This window comes from Bos javanicus, chromosome 5 (genome assembly GCF_032452875.1).
Source record: "Bos javanicus breed banteng chromosome 5, ARS-OSU_banteng_1.0, whole genome shotgun sequence".
NCBI lineage: Eukaryota > Metazoa > Chordata > Mammalia > Artiodactyla > Bovidae > Bos > Bos javanicus.
The window spans coordinates 43,061,098-43,079,260 of record NC_083872.1 but is presented as its reverse complement, the minus strand read 5'-3'; positions in this window follow the sequence as shown (position 1 = coordinate 43,079,260).

Here is an 18,163-nt window from a genome sequence, read left to right as displayed (position 1 = left end):
TTCTTATCTCTCCTTGCTATTCTTTGGAACTCTGCATTCAGATGGGCATATCTTTCCTTTTCTCCTTTGCTTTTCCCTTCCCTTCTTTTCACAGCTATTTTTAAGGCCTCCTCAGACAGCCATTTTGCTTTTTTGCATTTCTTTTTCTTGGGGATGGTCTTGATTCCTGTCTCCTGTACAAGGTCACGAACCTCTGGCCATTGTTCATCAGGCACTCTGTCTATCAGATCTAGTACCTTAAATCTATTTCTCACTTCCACTGTATAGCCATAAGGGATTTGATTTAGGTCATACCTGAATGGTCTAGTGGTTTTCTCCACTTTCTTCAATTTCAGTCTGAATTTGGCAATAAGAACTTCATGATCTGAGCCAGTCAGCTCCCGGTCTTATTTTTGCTGACTGTATAGAGCTTCTCCATCTTTGGCTGCAAAGAATATAATCAATCTGATTTCAGTGTTGACCATCTGGTGATGTCCATGTGTAGAGTCTTCTCCTGTGTTGTTGGAAGAGGGTGTTTGCTATGACCAGTGCGTTCTCTTGGCAGAACTCTCTATTAGCCTTTGCCCTGCTTCATTCCGTATTCCAAGGCCAAATCTGCCTGTTAACTCCAGGTGTTTCTTGACTTCCTACTTTTGCATTCCAGTCCTCTATAATGAAAAGGACATCTTTTTTGGGTGTTAGTTCTAGAAGGTCTTGTAGGTCTTCATAGAACTGTTCAACTTCAGCTTCTTCAGCATTGCTGGTTGGGGCATAGGCTTGGATTACCGTGATATTGAATGGTTTGCTTTGGAAACGAACAGAGATCATTCTGTCGTTTTTGAGATTGCATCCAAGTACTGCATTTCAGACTCTTGTTGACCATGATGGCTACTCCATTTCATCTAAGGGATTCCTACCCATAGTAGTAGATGTAATGGTCATCTGAGTTAAATTCACCCATTCCGGTCCATTTTAGTTCAGTGATTCCTAGAATGTTGGTGTTCACTCTTGCCATCTCCTGTTTGACCACTTCCAATTCGCCTTGATTAGTGGACCTAACATTCCAGGTTCCTACGCAATATTGCTCTTTACAGCATCAAACCTTACTTCTATCAACAGTCCCATCCATAGCTGAGTGTTGTTTTTGCTTTTTGCCTTGGCTCCATCCCTTCATTCTTTCTGGAGTTATTTCTCCACTGATCGCCAGTAGCATATTGGGCACCTATCGATCTGGGGAGTTCATCTTTCAGTGTCCTATCTTTTTTGCCTTTTCATACTGTTCATGGGGTTCTCAAAGCAAGAATACTGAAGTGGTTTGCCATTCCCTTTTCCAGTGGACCACATTCTGTCAGACCTCTCCACCATGACCCGTCCGTCTTGGGTGGCCCCACAGAGCATGGCTTAGTTTCATTGAGTTAGACAAGGCTGTGGTCCGTGTGATCAGATTTACCTGGTGTCTGTGATTGTGGTTTCCGTCTGTCTGCTCTCTGATGCCCTCTCTCAGTGCGTACCATCTTACTTGGATATGGGATATATATCCAAAAGATATATCCATTACTTACCTTGGATATGGGGTATCTCCTCACAGCTGCTCCAGAAAAGCTCAGATGCTGCTCCTTACCTTGGAGGTGGTTTTAGAAAAGGCAGAGGAACCAGAGATCAAATTGCCAACATCTGCTGGATCATTCAAAAAGCAAGAGAGTTCCAGAAAAACATCTATTTCTGCTTTATTGACTATGCCAAAGCCTTTGACTGTGTGGATCACAATAAACTGTGGAAAATTCTGAAAGAAATGGGAATACCAGACCGCCTGACCTACCTCTTGAGAAACCTGTATGCAGGTCAGGAAGCAACAGTTAGAACTGGACATGGAACAACAGACTGGTTCCACATAGGAAAAGGAGTACGTCAAGGCTGTATATTGTCACCCTGCTTATTTAACTTATATGCAGAGTACATCATGAGAAATGCTGAGTGGAGGAAGCACAAACTGGAATCAAGATTGCCAGGAGAATTATCAGTAAACTCAGAGACGCAGATGACACCACCCTTATGGCAGAAAGTGAAGAAAAACTAAAGAGCCTCTTCATGAAAGTGAAAGAGGAGAGCGAAAAAGTTGGCTTAAAGCTCAACATTCAGAAAACTAAGATCATGGCATCTTGTCCCATCACTTCATGGCAAATAGATGGGGAAACAGTGGAAACAGTGTCAGATTTTATTTTTCTGGGCTCCAAAATCACTGCAGATGGTGAATGCAGCCATGAAATTAAAACACACTTACTCCTTGGAAGGAAAGTTATGACCAACCTAGATTGCATATTAAAAAGCAGAGATATTACTTTGTCAACAAAGGTCTGTCTAGTCAAGGCTATGGTTTTTCCTGTGGTCATGTATGGATGTGAGAGTTGGACTATAAAGAAAGCTGAGTGCTGAAGAATTGATGCTTTTGAACTGCAGTGTTGGAGAAGACTCTTGAGAGTCCTTTGGACTGCAAGGAGATCCAACCAGTCCATCCTAAATGAGATCAGTTCTGGGTCTGAAAGGACTGATGCTAAAGCTGAAACTTCAATACTTTGGCTACCTCATGTGAAAAGTTGACTCATTGGAAAAGACCCTGATGCTGGGAGGGATTGGGGGCAGGAGGAGAAGGGGACGACAGAGGATGAGATGGTTGAATGGCATCACTGACTCAATGGACATGGGTTTGGGTGGACTCCGGGAGTTGGTGATGGACAGGGAGGCCTGCAGTTCATGGGGTCACAAAGAGTCAGACTCGACTGAGCGACTGACCTGAGCCTAAGCCTCTTTCCCTTCTTCCTTCTGGATTACTGAACTATTTTTAATATTCTATTTAAATTTTTAAAATATAAACTCCTTTTAAATTTACCTGTTGGCCTTTTAGAGTTTCCCTGGTGGCTTAGCATTAAAGAATTCACAATGCAGGAGACATGGATTTAATCCCTGGGTCGAGAATATCCCTTGGAGAAGGAAATGGCAACCCACTCCAGTATTCTTGTCTGGGAAATCTCATGGACAAAGGAGTCTGGTGGGCCATAGGGTCACAAAGAGTTGGACATGAATTAGCAACTCAACAACAGCACTGGTCTTTTGGCTAACTCTCTTTGTATCATTTCTTCAATACTTACTCTAGGTAGTAAAATGCACATACCTTCCATTCACAACCTACTTAAAGTTATTATTCTGCTGCTATTTTAAGTACAGAAGAAGATTTATACCCATATAGGTTCCTTAAACCTGCCCTTCTAATTCTCATATGTATTACTTTTATATATATTGAAATCCATTATAAACATGATAATTTTTGCTTTTAGTAGTAATACATGTTTTAAAGATCTTAAAAAATACATTCCTTTATATTTACCCAGATACATACCATTTATCCTGCTTTCAGTTCAGTTGAGTTCAGTTCAGTTACTCAGTCGCGTCCGATTCTTTGCGACCCCATGAATCACAGCACGCCAGGCTTCCCTGTCCATCACTAACTCTGGAGTTCACTCAAATTCATGTCCATCGAGTCAGTGATGCCATCCAGCCATCTCATCCTCTGTCGTCCCCTTCTCCTCCTCCCTCAATCCCTCCCAGCATCAGGGTCTTTTCCAATGAGTCAACTCTTCGCATGAGGTGGCCAAAGTACTGGAGTTTCAGCTTTAGCATCATTCCTTCCAAAGAAATCCCAGGGCTGATCTCCTTCAGAATGGACTGGTTGGATCTCCTTGCAGTCCAAGGGACTCTCAAGAGTCTTCTCCAACACCACAGTTCAAAAGCATCAATTCTTCAGCGCTCAGCTTTCTTCACAGTCCAACTCTCACATCCATACATGACCACTGGAAAAACCATAGCCTTGACTAGATGGACCTTTGTTGGCAAAGTAATATCTTTGCTTTTCAATATGCTATCCAGGTTGGTCATAACTTTCCTTCCAAGGAGCGTGTCTTTTAATTTCATGGCTGCAATCACCATCTGCTGTGGTTTTGGAGCCCAAAAAATAAAGTCAGCCACTGTTTCCACTGTTTCCCCATCTGTCTGCCATGAAGGGATGGGACCAGATGCTCTTAGTGTTCTGAATGTTGAGCTTTAAGCCAGCTTTTTCACTCTCCACTTTCATTTTCCTCAAGAGGCTCTTTAGTTCCTCTTTATTTTCTGCCATAAGGGTGGGGTCATCTGCATATCTGAGGTTATTGATATTTCTTCCTGCAATCTTGATTCCAGCTTGTGCTTCTTCCAGTCCAGCGTTTCTCATGACATACTCTGCATTGAAGTTAAATAAGCAGGGTGACAATATACAGCCTTGACGTACTCCTTTTCATATTTGGAACCAGTCTGTTGTTCCATGTCCAGTTCTAACTGTTGCTTCCTGACCTGCATATAGGTTTCTCAAGAGGTAGGTCAGGTGGTCTGGTATTCCCATCTCTTTCAGAATTTTCCAGTTTATTGTGATCCACACAGTCAAAGGCTTTGGCATAGTCAATAAAGCAGAAATAGATGTTTTTCTGGAACTCTCTTGCTTTTTTGATGATCCAGCAGATGTTGGCAATTTGATCTCTGGTTCCTCTGCCTTTTCTAAATCCAGCTTGAACATCTGGAAGTTCACGGTTCATGTATTGCTGAAGCCTGGCTTGGAGAATTTTGAACATTACTTTACTACCGTGTGAGATGAGTGCAATTGTGCAGTAGTTTGAGCATTCTTTGGCATTGCCTTTCTTTGGGATTGGAATGAAAACTGACCTTTTCCAGTCCTGTGGCCACTGCTGAGTTTTCCAAATTTGCTGGCATATTGAGTGCAGCACTTTCATAGCATCATATATCAGGATTTGAAATAGCTCAACTGGAATTCCATCACCTCCACTAGCTTTGTTCATAGTGATGCTTTCTAAGGCCCACTTGACTTCACATTCCAGGACATCAGGCTCTGAGTGAGTGATCACACCATTGTGATTTTATTGGTCATGACACTCTTTTTTGTACAGTTCTTCTGTGTATTCTTGCCACCTCTTCTTAATATCTTCTGTTTCTGTTAGGTCCATATCATTTCTGTCCTTTATTGAGCCCATCTTTGCATGAAATATTCCCTTGATATATCTAATTTTCTGGAGAGATCTCTAGTCTTTCACATTCTGTTGTTTTCCTCTATTTCTTTACATTGATCACTGAGGAAGGCTTTCTTGTCACTCCTTGCTGTTCTTTGGAACTCTGCATTCAGATGGGTATATCTTTCCTTTTCTCCTTTGCTTTTCACTTCTCTTCTTGTCACAGCTCTTTGTAAGGCCTCCCCAGGCAGCCATTTTGCTTTTTTGAATTTCTTTTCCATGGGGATGGTCTTGATCCCTGTCTCCTGAACAATGTCATGAACCTCATTCCATAGTTCATCAGGCACTCTATCTATCAGATCTAGGCCCTTAAATCTATTTCTCACTTCCACTATATAATCATAAGGGATTTGATTTAAGTCATACCTGAATAGTCTAGTGGTTTTCTCCACTTTCTTCAATTTCGGTCTGAATTTGGCAATAAGAACTTCATGATCTGAGCCACAGTCAGCTCCCAGTCTTGTTTTGCTGATTGTATAGAGATTCTCCATTTTTGGCTGCAAAGAATATAATCAATCTGATTTTGGTGTTGACCATCTGGTGATGCCCCTGTATAGAGTCTTCTCTTGTGCTGTTGGAAGAGGGTGTTTGCTATGACCACTGCATTCTCTTGGCAAAACTCTATTAGCCTTTTCCCTGCTTCATTCTGTATTCCAAGGCCAAATTTGCCTGTTACTCCAGGTGTTTCTTGAGCTTCTACTTTTGCATTCCAGTCTCCTATAATGAAAAGGACATCATATTAGTTCTAAAAGGTCTTGTAGGTCTTCATAGAGCCATTCAACTTTAGCTTCTTCAGCGTTGCTGGTCGGGGCATAGGCTTGGATTACCGTGATATTGAATGGTTTGCCTTGGAAACTAACAGAGATCATTCTGTCGTTTTTGAGATTGCATCCATGTACTGCATTTCAGACTCTTGTTGGCCATGATGGCTACTCCATTTCTTCTAAGGGATTCCTGCCCACAGTAGTAGATGTAATGGTCATCTGAGTTAAATTCACCCATTCCAGTCCATTTTAGTTCGCTGATTCCTAGAATGTTGGTGTTCACTCTTGCCATCTCCTGTTTGACCACTTCCAGTTTGCCTTGATTCATGGACCTGACATTCCAGGTTCCTATGCAATATTGCTCTTTACAGCATCAGACCTTGCTTCTATCACCAGTCACATCCACAACTGGGTATTGTTTTTGCCTTGGCTCCATCCCTTCATTCTTTCTGGAGTTATTTCTCCTCTAATCTCCAGTAGCATATTGGGCACCTACTGACCTGGGGAGTTCCTCTTTCAGTATCCTATCATTTTGCCTTTTCATACTGTTCATGGGGTTCTCAAGGCAAGAAAACTGAAGTGGTTTGACATTCCCTTCTCCAGTGGACCACAGTCTGTCTCCCAGCTTTACTGATGCTTAATTGATGTACAAAAAACTGCTCATGGTTAATCTTCTAAGTAACGTGGGTTGTTTTTTTTTCTTGCTTTCAAGATTATTTTCTTTACTTTTGAATTTTAGCAATGATGGTTCTTGGCAAAGGTTTTTTCGTTTGTTTTAGTTTATAATATTTGGAGACAGTGAGCTTCTTGAATCTATAAATTTATAATTTTGTCCACATTTAGGAAAAATTTAGCAATTATTTGTTAATATACACTGTCTGCACCCATTTTCTCTCTGCAATTCCAAATATATGAATATTCGTACTTTTGATTTTGACCCCACATTTCCCTGATAGAGAATCCACCTGATAAAGAATCAGCTGGTAAAGAATCCTCCTGCAATGCCAGAGACCTGGCTTCGATCCTTGGGTTGCGAAGATCCCCTGGAGAAGGGAAAGGCTACCCACTCCATTGTTCTGGGCTGGATAATTCCATGGACTGTTTAATCCTTGGGGTCACAAAGAGTTGGGTACGACTGAACGACTTTCACTTTTCCTGAAGTTCTGCTCATATTTCTTTTCTCTCAGTTCTTTAGATTGTATCTGTTTTTCTACTGTAACTTTATAGCAGCAAACTCCACTCAGTAGTTCTTTGTTCCAGAAGAACTGCATGTTTCTTAATGGAGTTCATGGTGCCTTCTTTGCTAACTGCTACAAAAGTGAGTAGTTTATGCTGTCTATGCCATTCCCTTCAAAATGTCACCTCTCTTCCACAATATACCTTGTTTTATCTTTTCTTTGGTGCTGTAAATTCAACTTCTTTTGCATCTTTTTTCACTGTTAATAGTATCAGTGAGAGCAGTGGTCCAGTAACACCTGGATCAAACCAGAAACATAACTCAGAATCTTTACATTGTGTATTTATGACAGTCCTTCAGTGGTTCCAAACACATGTAGCAATCTCTCACTTTTCAACTCATTGTCTTACTCAAGGTTTATTATTTGTCTATATTGGGAATTAAAGCCCAACTGCAGAATATAATAACATTCCTAATCTCCCTCCTACTCCATACCACCATATCCACCATCATTCTAAACTTCTTTCCCAATGTCAAGTTGTACTTAGTACATTGACTTCCATTTCCCCATTGAGTTTTGTTCTTTGGGGATACTTCTTTCTTTATTTTAAATTTGGTAGTACTTTAAATTTATTTGTCACAATTTTTTCATCACTTCCAGGCATTTTCTATCAGAAGGATTAGGAAGAATTTAGTTTAATCAATCATTCTGTCAGAATGAGAACATGATCTTTGTCTTCTATCTTATAAAGCAGATATCTTAAAGATATCTTATAAAGCAGAAGCACTATACATAGATGAATATATATATATATAAAGATATATACATATGTATTTGTCATAATAGGCATTGTAACTTGGTAGAAAATATAATAATGATGATGTTAGTGATTATAACTTCTACTAAAACAAAAGTCTTTGCCTCTATCCAAATGCTGTTTTACAAAATGCAACATATAGGTACAGCTCAGTGCAATCACCATGGTTTACCACTAGTTCATATCATCAGCAGTGCATTGTTACATAAGTACTAGCATGAAATCAGGCACAGTTCACTCAGTATTAGGCAGCTGAATCAGGAACTGTTTCTCTTCTTGAATTGTCCTCAACAACTCTAAATACACTGAACAAGCATATAAAAGTGAACTCAGTTAATCATTACCTTCTGCTTATTTAGTAGGCCCGAAATGGCTTCTAAAATTAGTTATAACTGCAATCATAGTGGGCTTCCTAGGTGGCGCTAGTGTCTTCTGCCAATGCAGAAGACTCGAGAGCATGGATTTGATGTCTGGGAAGGGAAGATTCCCGGGAGGAGGGCGTGGCAACCCATTCCAGTATTCTTGCCTGGAGAATCCCATGGACAGAGGAGCCTGGTGGGCTACAGCCCATAGGGTTGCAAAGAGTTAGACATGACTGAAGTGACTTAGCAGGCACGCAATCATAGTTATGTGTGTTTGGCTAAAAGAGGCCAAAGACCTTTTCAAAATCTAGAGCAAATAACTGGGAATGTTTATTTGGGGGATGGAAATGCTCAATATTAAACTGTATTTCTTCCATAATTTTACCATTCCTGTTTTATTAAAAAGAGTGAAATTCCATGTCTATAAAATATACCAAAATGCTGATCTCGCTTTTGGTGAATCAGGACTTGATTTTCTGATGCCCTTCTCACTGTCTGTGCTTGCCAGTTTGTTTCTCTCTGTTCTATCACCACAAACACATCATTTGCCTTTGTCAGCTATTTCATAAATATGTGTGTTTCTTGTCACTGGGAGACCACATACGCAAGAAGACATGGATCAACAAAATGTCACTTTGTTTCCAGAAGAGAAGAACCTTTCAAAGCAGGGTAATCACCTTACATAAAAAGTATATCCAATAAGTGGTTAATATCCAAAATATACAAAGAATTCATACAACTCAAAATAAATTAAAAAATTGGATTTAAAAATGGGCAGAGGACCTGAACAGACATTTTTCCAAAGAAGACATACAGATGGCCAACAGGCACATGAAAAGATGTTCAACATCATTAATTATCAGAGATATGCAAATCAAAACCACAATGAGACATCACCTCACATGTGTAAGAATGGCTATTATCAAGAAGACAACAAATAAAAAGTGTTGGTGAAAGTATGGAGAAAAGAAAGAGAACCTTCATGCACTGTTGGTAGAAATGTAAATTTGGTACCACTGTTATGCAAAACATATGGAGATTCCTCAGAAAGTTAAAAAATAGCAGTACCATATGATTTAGCAATCTTATTCCTGGATATTTATACAAAGAAAACAAAGACACTAATCCAAAAAGATGTATGCACCCCAAATATTCACTGCAGCATCATTCACAATAGCCAAGATATGTAAGCAATCTAAGTGTCTATCAATAGATGAATGGATAAGGATGTGGTGTGTATAATGGAACACTATTCAGCCATGAAAAAGAATGAAATCTTGTCATTTGTGATAAAACATGGATGGACCTGTTAGGCTAATTAAAATAAGTCAGACAGAGAAAAATAAACACTGTATAATTTCACTTATAAGTGGAATCTAAAAACAAAAAAATGAAGAAACATAACAAAACAGAAATAGAATTATAGATGCAGAGAACAAACAGGTATTTATCAGAAGGGCAGGGAGTAAGAGAAGAAAAGAAACAGAGGAGGGAGATAAAGAGATACAAACTTCAGGTTGTTAAATAAAAGAGCCACATACATGAAATGTACAGTGTGGGGATTATAGTCAGTAGTTATATTTATTTAATATAATATCTTTATATGTTGACCGGTCATAATTAGACTTATCATGGCGATTACTTTAAAATGCATAGAAATATTGAACCACTATGTTGTGTGACATAAGCTAACATAGGATGTAGTTCAAGTGGGCTTCATAAACAAACTGACAAAAAATGAGATCTGATTTGTGGTTTCCACCTGTGGGAAGTAGGGAGGAGGGGGAATTGAACGAAAGCAGGTAAATGGTACAAACCTCCAGTTATAAAATAAATAAGTACTAGTGATGTAGTGTACAATATGATTAATACTGCTGTGTGTTAATATAGGAAAGTGGTTAAGAGAGTAAATCCTAAGAGTTTTTAATCATAAGGAAATTTTTTTCTGTTCCTTTAATTTTTGTATCTGTATGAGATGTTGGATGTTTAGCAACTTATTGTGATAATGATTTCATGATGTATGTAAGTCTAGTAATTATGTTGTATATAACTTAAAATTACACAGTGCTGTAGGGCAATTATATGTCAATAAAGCTGGAAGAAAAAAAGAGTAGCATGAGCCTTGCCTTGAGGTTAATGTACCTGACCATTGGCAGCCAATTATACGTCAATAAAGCTGGAAGAAAAAAAGAGTAGCATGAGCCCTGCCTTGAGGTTAATGTACCTGACCATTGGCAGCCAATTATATCTCAATAAAGCTGGAAGAAAAAAGAGTAGCATGAGCCTTGCCTTGAGGTTAATGTACCTGACCACTGGCAGCCACTGTGATCTTCAGTGTGTGATGCAATAATCTACTGGTCATTTGGGAACACTTCACAAGTAGGCATTTGTTGGGCGTTACACTACACATTACTTGAGGAAGGTTTCTGAGGAAAGTTTTATCTTGAGTTAAATGAGTTAAATGAGTAAAAGGACCGTTTAGCATTTTGATATTTGGATTTATGCTTTAGGGACTGATTTTTGAAATTCTTGAAACTGGAGATCCTCAATGCTTTGTAAGTTTCAAGATTAAAATGCTGTTTTCACTGATCAGATGGAAAATGAACTCATGTCTTATGATTCTTTGAGATTTGCTGATGTGATGTTTTACAAAGTTCTAAAAAACCACAATCCAGGAAAAGTCTAACCAAGAAATATAAATACAAGTAGGTGCTGATGTTCCATTGCTGATATGTTGAGTGTTTTCTTTATTTCCCCATCCTATCCCACCTATTGTTAAAGGATCATAAAGATAATCTCTTCCCAAAATTCTCATATATAAGATGGATTGCTGCACAAAATTTGCCAGAGGCAGGTTACAGTATTTCCCCATAATGAACTTTGAAATATTGTTTCAACTATTCTTTAAATATCATGCATGATTTTTATAGATGAATTTCATTTATGAAACTTGACTATGAGTGAAAGGAAATAACCATATGATAGGCATAGCATAACAAGAAATTACTTGGGTTTTTCCCTTCTCAAAATAAGAGAGGAAAGAAAAATATATATTGCTATTTGATTACAATTATACCCTATCTATGCTGAGTAATTTTAATGGTGTCTGATGAGTCAGATCATAGTCACCACCTAACCAATCCCTTAACATTCAACTCAGTTTCCATATTGTGCATGAAATCTTTACCCACTTCTCAACATATAGTCACCCCTTCCTTCCTTAATTCTTTTTGATCCCCCCTGAACTGCATACACCATTCACTATACTAGTTCTTGAGTGAACCCCTCAAATCAAGGGCAAGTGCACTCTTTTATTCATGCATGTTCCTGGTGCACGTAAAACCCTCATCACACTGCCTTATGAATCAGTGATCGCTGCTCAGTTTAATCCCAAACTAGACTGTAAACTCTTTGAGGGTAAGGATCATGTCTTATAGCTGTAAAATTCTCAGTGCCTGTCTTAATGCCTGGTATATAATTAATAATCATACCTATCTTCTGAATGTATACATTATACATGATATTAATGTATACAAATTCACAAAATATATATGTGAATTTTGTGAAACATGCAATATAGGCAATTAAATAAAGACTATGAAATATCTTATACCCCTGGTATACTGGTTGCACTAGTATGTTCCTTCAGATTAAGAACCATGCTTCACCCTCCTTCTGTATCCTTACCCTAAAAAGTATCAGAAATAAATCCACTAAACACTTTGAAAATTGAATAATGACATGTAATTATGAAAAACCTCAGAATTTAAGTCTTGATTCATGTGTCCATAATGATGTTCAAAATACCTCTCGGTTCACATCAGGAAACACTGAGCTCTTAACAGTTGTCAGGCACTATGCTAGTCACTTGGCTAGAAGAATGAAGTCAAAGAATAAAATAAGCAGGTAGCTCCTAACAAGCTTATATTAGGGTAAGACGACATATAGGATATTGTCATAAGTACTAAGGATAATACAGATGTGTACTTGATATTTTTGTGAGCATGGAGGACCACTTATTCCAACCTTGGGTTAATGTATGACTCCCAGAAGAAAATAATACCTTGAAAGATGAGTAAGTAGTAGCCAAGAAAAGAAAGATGGACATCCTTCTTAAATGGATCAAAGCAAATGAACACACAAAACGTTAAAGGAATATAAAGCTTGTTAATTAGAGTATGAAATATGAGCTTAAAAGTGAAAAGAAATTGCATGTGGAGGAAGATTGGATCAAGACATATAATTATTTACATGCCACTCTCACCAGATGGTGCAGTGGTAAAGAATCCACCTGCTTATGCAGGAGACACAAAAGGCTTGGGTTTAATCTCTGGGTCAGGAAGATCCTCTGGAGGAGGAAATGGCAACTCACTCCACTGTTCTTGCCTGGAAAATTCCAGGGACAGCGGAGCCTGGTGGGCTACAGTCCATGGATTTGCCTGGCAGGTTACAGTCCATGGGGGTCACAAAGAGTTGAACATGATTAAGCAACTGAGCATGTATGTACTAAGGAACTTAAACTTCATCCCACAGTCAATGGAGAGTTTGTAGATGTCTTGAGGGCTGGAGTGATGTGCTAAGGTGTACACTGTAAGGACATTACTTCGGTTGTGAGAGGGATTGATTACGGACTTGGAGCACGACTGGAGTAAAAGAAAACAGGAAGCCACTGAAATTGTATAGGAAGAGATGATAAAAGCCTCTACTTGGTTAGTAGAAGTAGATATACAGTGGAACAGAAAAGGTGCACATTCTAAAAAACATCTGAAGATATAATTGGTATCACCTGATGAAGGATTGAAGGACAGATATATAGGAGAGAGATGAGTCAAAAATGACTTCTGTGCTCCTGGAGAGGATCAGAGCACCCACCAGGAAAACAAGAGTAGAGAGAGCAGAGATAATGGGTCCTGTCAAGTGCAAATGTACAGCCTATATTTAGACTTCTATGACTGAATCACAGGGAAGAGGCTAAAGCTGAAGGCGAAAGCATACAGGTAAAGGATAAAGACATCATACTGAATCAGGTAACTGATGAGCAGTATGTGAAGACCAAAAAGCAATGGATAAGACAATGAAGTCTGAGTAACATCAATATTAAGGAGAAGAGAGTTAATGAGGGAAACGTTACCTGGCATTAATGTAAGATGAATGTCAAGTCTTAGACAGCATCACTAACAAAAACCAATATCACCAGGCAGTCATATTCCATGGGGTTGGACTAAACAATGACAACAACATCATTAGGCAGTAAGATTTTGTTGCTCAATGTGAGCGTTTGTGACATTTCTCTGTTATACCTGGGATTCTCTCATAGCTCAGTTAGTAAAGAATCTTCCTGCAATGCAGGAGACCCCAGTTCAATTCCTGGGTCAGGAAGATCTGCTGAATAAGGGATAGGCTACCCACTCCAGTATTCTTGGGTTTCCCTTGTGGCTCAGCTGGTAAAGAATCCACCTGTGCTGTGGGAGACCTGGGTTCAATCCCTGGGCTGGGAAGATCCCCTGGAGAAGGGAAAGGCTACCCACTCCAATATTCTGGCCTGGAGAATTCCATGGACTATATGGTCCATGGGGTCACAAAGAGTTGGACGTGACTGAGCAACTTTCACTTTCACTTCCTCTTATACCTTGCCATCACACAGTTCCTATTTCTCATAAATAGCTTCATAAAAATGAGACTGTCCGTAAGTCACTAAGGGTGCACTAAATCATAAGGCATCACAGAATGAAGAAGAAGTAGGAGCATTTGTTCACAACTGCAACCTTTCCAGTCATGCTGGGAAAGCAGAGAGCAGGCCTGTGGAGGTACACTTACCAAAGAGGTCATGCCATCGCAATTAATGGAAAGTCACAGATGGTGAGCTGTACGTGATGGGTGTACTCTCCCTGAGACATTTTAAGCAAACTGATGCTCTTCTGGATGGCTGTTTTGACTATACCTGTGAGGACCTTAATACTGTGTCTTGATGTATATTTGATGTGAGTTTTTAATGTATCTTAAAGTCTCTGCACAGCTATACTCTTTTCTGTACCCCCAAAGGGATGTTATTTGTGAATCTTATTAAAAATTAACAACAGTCTATTTCCCATGCTCTGTCTGTCATAGATGAAGAATGGCATATGTTGATAAGCACAAAGCAGTCATTGATTTCTGGACCCAGACACACTGGAAAGCATCACAAATCGTAAGACGGGACTGGCAGGACTCAGTGATTTATCTAAATGATGTTCAGAAATTAACGTGTCAATAAAACTCTTTGGTGGCTATAAATCCAGAGAACTGTATTTTTCTTTCAAAGGGGGAAAATATATTATTCCATGAACTGAGTTCCAATTTATATATTTCTGAATGTATTTGCTTTTTATTCAGGCTTTGTATGTTAGAACAAAGCCACTCAAGTCAGCACCACACCAGTGATGGATTCAGAGTTTGAGAAAAGGTAGGTCAAATGAAAATTCACAGAGAAAACCTTCTAATGCTACAGAATCCTGGTTGCAGCAGACCATTGTTAAAGGTATTCAATTTCTACCTTGCTACCTTATAAAAGTAAGAATGAGCCCCTCCCCATCAAAATAGAAACAAAATGAAAGCTTTATGAAACGCTGCCTAAAGTTCTGGGTTAATTTTTTCCATCACACTAATATCATAAAAAGATTTGATTAGAATATTCTTTTCTGTTCACTTCAATAGAAGTCCCAAAGAATATGTGAAATTCAGGGCAAGAGAACAATAAGGAAGCAGCAGAAACTTCAAGAGTCATTAAATGAGTTATTTATTCTCTATAATCTCAGTTTCCTCATTTGCAAAGTAGAATTCTCTGTTGTTAGTAGGAGAACTACATTATATAATGAATATAAATAAAATCCAATATGCAGCTTAATTTATATAGAACAGATGATTAAGAGTGATTACAGGATTATTATTATTATTGTTATTATTATTATGGAGTTTGAATTTACACTGATTCACTACTTGTAAATTCATTTTGTCATTTACTAGGAGGTGACATGCAAAGAATCAAAAAGTGAAGGACATGGAGACAACCTAGAGGTCCAACAGGAGAATGAATAATCGAGACATATGTATTTATACACACAATGGAATATTACTCAGCCATGAAAAGGAACAAAATTGGGTTATTTATAAAGATGTAGATGGACCTAGAAACTGCCATACAGAGTGAAGTAAGTCAGAAAGAAAAATAATTATATTAATGGATATGTGCGATCTGAAAAAACTGGTACAGATATTTGCATACACAAATATAGAGAACAAGTATATAGCACCAAGGAAGGATGGGAGGTGGGATGAATTGGGAGATTGGGATTGACATATGTATGTTGTTGATACTATGTATAAAATAGATAACTAATGAAAACCTACTGTGTAGCATAGGGAACTCAGCACTCTGTGATGGCCTAAATGAGAAGGACATCCAAAAAAGATGGGATATATGTCTACATATAGCTGATTCACTTTGCTGTAGAGAAAAAACTAATACAACATTGTAAAGCAACTCTACTCCAATAAAAAAGATTTTTTTAAGTAAAGAATAATAATGAGGGAAAAACAAAAAATGGACTAAATAATATCATTAACTTTATTTTAAATTAGAATAAATATTATAAAATATATATATATTCTATATCTATATATTTATACATCAAGTCTATACTCAATTTAGTGGAGAAATAAGTGTTTTATAGAAACATAGTTTTAAAAGGCACTTCATAAGATACAGAGTAATTAACACACCCTGAAAGACACAAACTACCTTCCATCCAGGGAGAAATTCTGGTCCGCCATAAGTATTAAGTCTTCACATAGAAAAATGTAGAATATTTGCATTTTTTTTCCACAAGAAAGAAAGAAATAAAAAATAAATTACTGCAATAATTATTTATTATTATAGTTCACTAACCTCATTCTTTTCCAAGGATATGTGCATTCAGTGTTGTGACTTTTACTTCATGTATATAGAATGTAGCCACATTTTCTGTAACTTAAAGTGCTTCTCCTTTAAGTAAGAGTTCATTACATCAACATGCATCATTTTTCCAGGCGTTCTGCCACCTGAACAAAATTGAGAAACCCCAAGCTAATGTATGAGGATGGCTGATTTTAAGAGTAAACTATAAATCTCCAGCAATAATGGAGTACATTAAGTTTGAAGGGCTCCAGTGGAAGATATGATAAAGTTAGCTGGTAGAAAGAAGGTATTGTCAAAATAATGGGTAAACAATCATGATACAGTCCTTGGATACTTTGAAAAATACTTTCCTCGTATAAAAAGGTATGGACTGGATGCATGCTGGTAATCCACCAGAAGAGACAAATGCCAAAACAAGTGTTTATAACAAAACAGCAACAAAAATCCCCGAAGCACCATGAGGGAAAAATCCAAATATTCACTATTTATTCTTAATGAACGCCTGAAAAAAGCAGGCAGCAGCAGGAAAATATAATTCAATTTTAAATGGAAAAGATGAAACATTTCTGAACCTGACACTATTCCACAAGGTGATACTATCCCAAGAAGGTGGCATTTAGCAATCAAGGAGCCATTGTTAAGAATGCGTTCACACACGCAACCCACACTTAATGAAGCATGTATTTTGTTCCAGTCCCTGTCCTGGGCACCGAGGATTCAGAGATGAACATGATGCTGCATAAGGTGACAGCACTCAGGGGAGTCAAACAGTTACTGAACAGGGACTCAGCTGATGCGGAGTCACCACTGAGGATCACCTCACACTTGGTGTGTCGAAGTCAGAACGCTTCCAAGAGGAAATGACACTTGAGCTGACTTTGAAAGACATGTACAAACCCCTAGACTGAGAAGACCATATTGAAAACATTTTAATACACAAAGACTCAGAAGTACAAGAATAGAGAGGAGATGAGGAGGATAACAATCAGTGTTTCACTGCAGAACATGCTGTGTTGAGTAGGAGAATGGCTGTAGGAAGATAACAGGGACCCACTTTGTATAAAAAAGTGATTCAAATACGTCTGGAGTCTAGCTCCTTCTGGAGGGCTTTCTCCAGGGTTCTCTGTTTCCTGGCACAGCAGCAGATGTCAATAGTGTCTTTTATCCGTGGCTTGCAATACTTAGGTCACAAGAACAAATACCAGAATCATCCTTGAGAGGAAATGACCAGCAAATTTTGAGCCAGAAATTTGTCTAAAAGCAGCAGGAGATCTTGAGCCAATCATGAGAAGCCAAGATCCAAGGCCAAATGGGAATCAGAACTGCACAGATGAGTGCAAATAGCAGGAGGACAGAACAGGCAAATTGGTATCAATCAGGATCAATTCTAGAGGAAGCTGAAAAACCATCCCACGGTGGGATGCTGCAGTGCTCTTGGCAGTTTGCTTACACACAGTTAGCCTGATGATCCACAGTAGACAAATTCTCTGGCACACAGGAGGGTCTCAATAGAGTTTGTGATTGTTATCTATGTGCATGCTCAGTCCTGTCCGACTCTTTATGACGCCAGGGGCTGCAGCCCACCAGGCTCCTCTGTCCATAGAATTTTCCAGGAAAGAATACTGGAGTGAGTTGCCATTTCATACTCCAGGGGATCTTCCCGACCCAGGGATCGAACCCACACAATGCAGCATGTCCTGCATTGGCAGGCAGATTCTTGTCTATTTACCTACGTACCCATAGGCAATGATTCAACTTAGAACCAAGAATCTCTAAGGGCAGGTAGTTTTTTAGAATGACTTACTAGCCATACCAACCAGTCCATCCTAAAGGAGATCAGTCCTGGGTATTCAATGGAAGGACTGATGTTGAAACTGAAGCTTCCAATACTTTGGCCACCTGATGCTAAGAGCTGACTCATTGGAAAAGACCCTGATGCTGAGAAAGATTGAGGGCAGGAGGAGAAGGGAACGACAGAGGATGAGATGGTTGGATGGCATTACTGACTCAATGGACATGGGT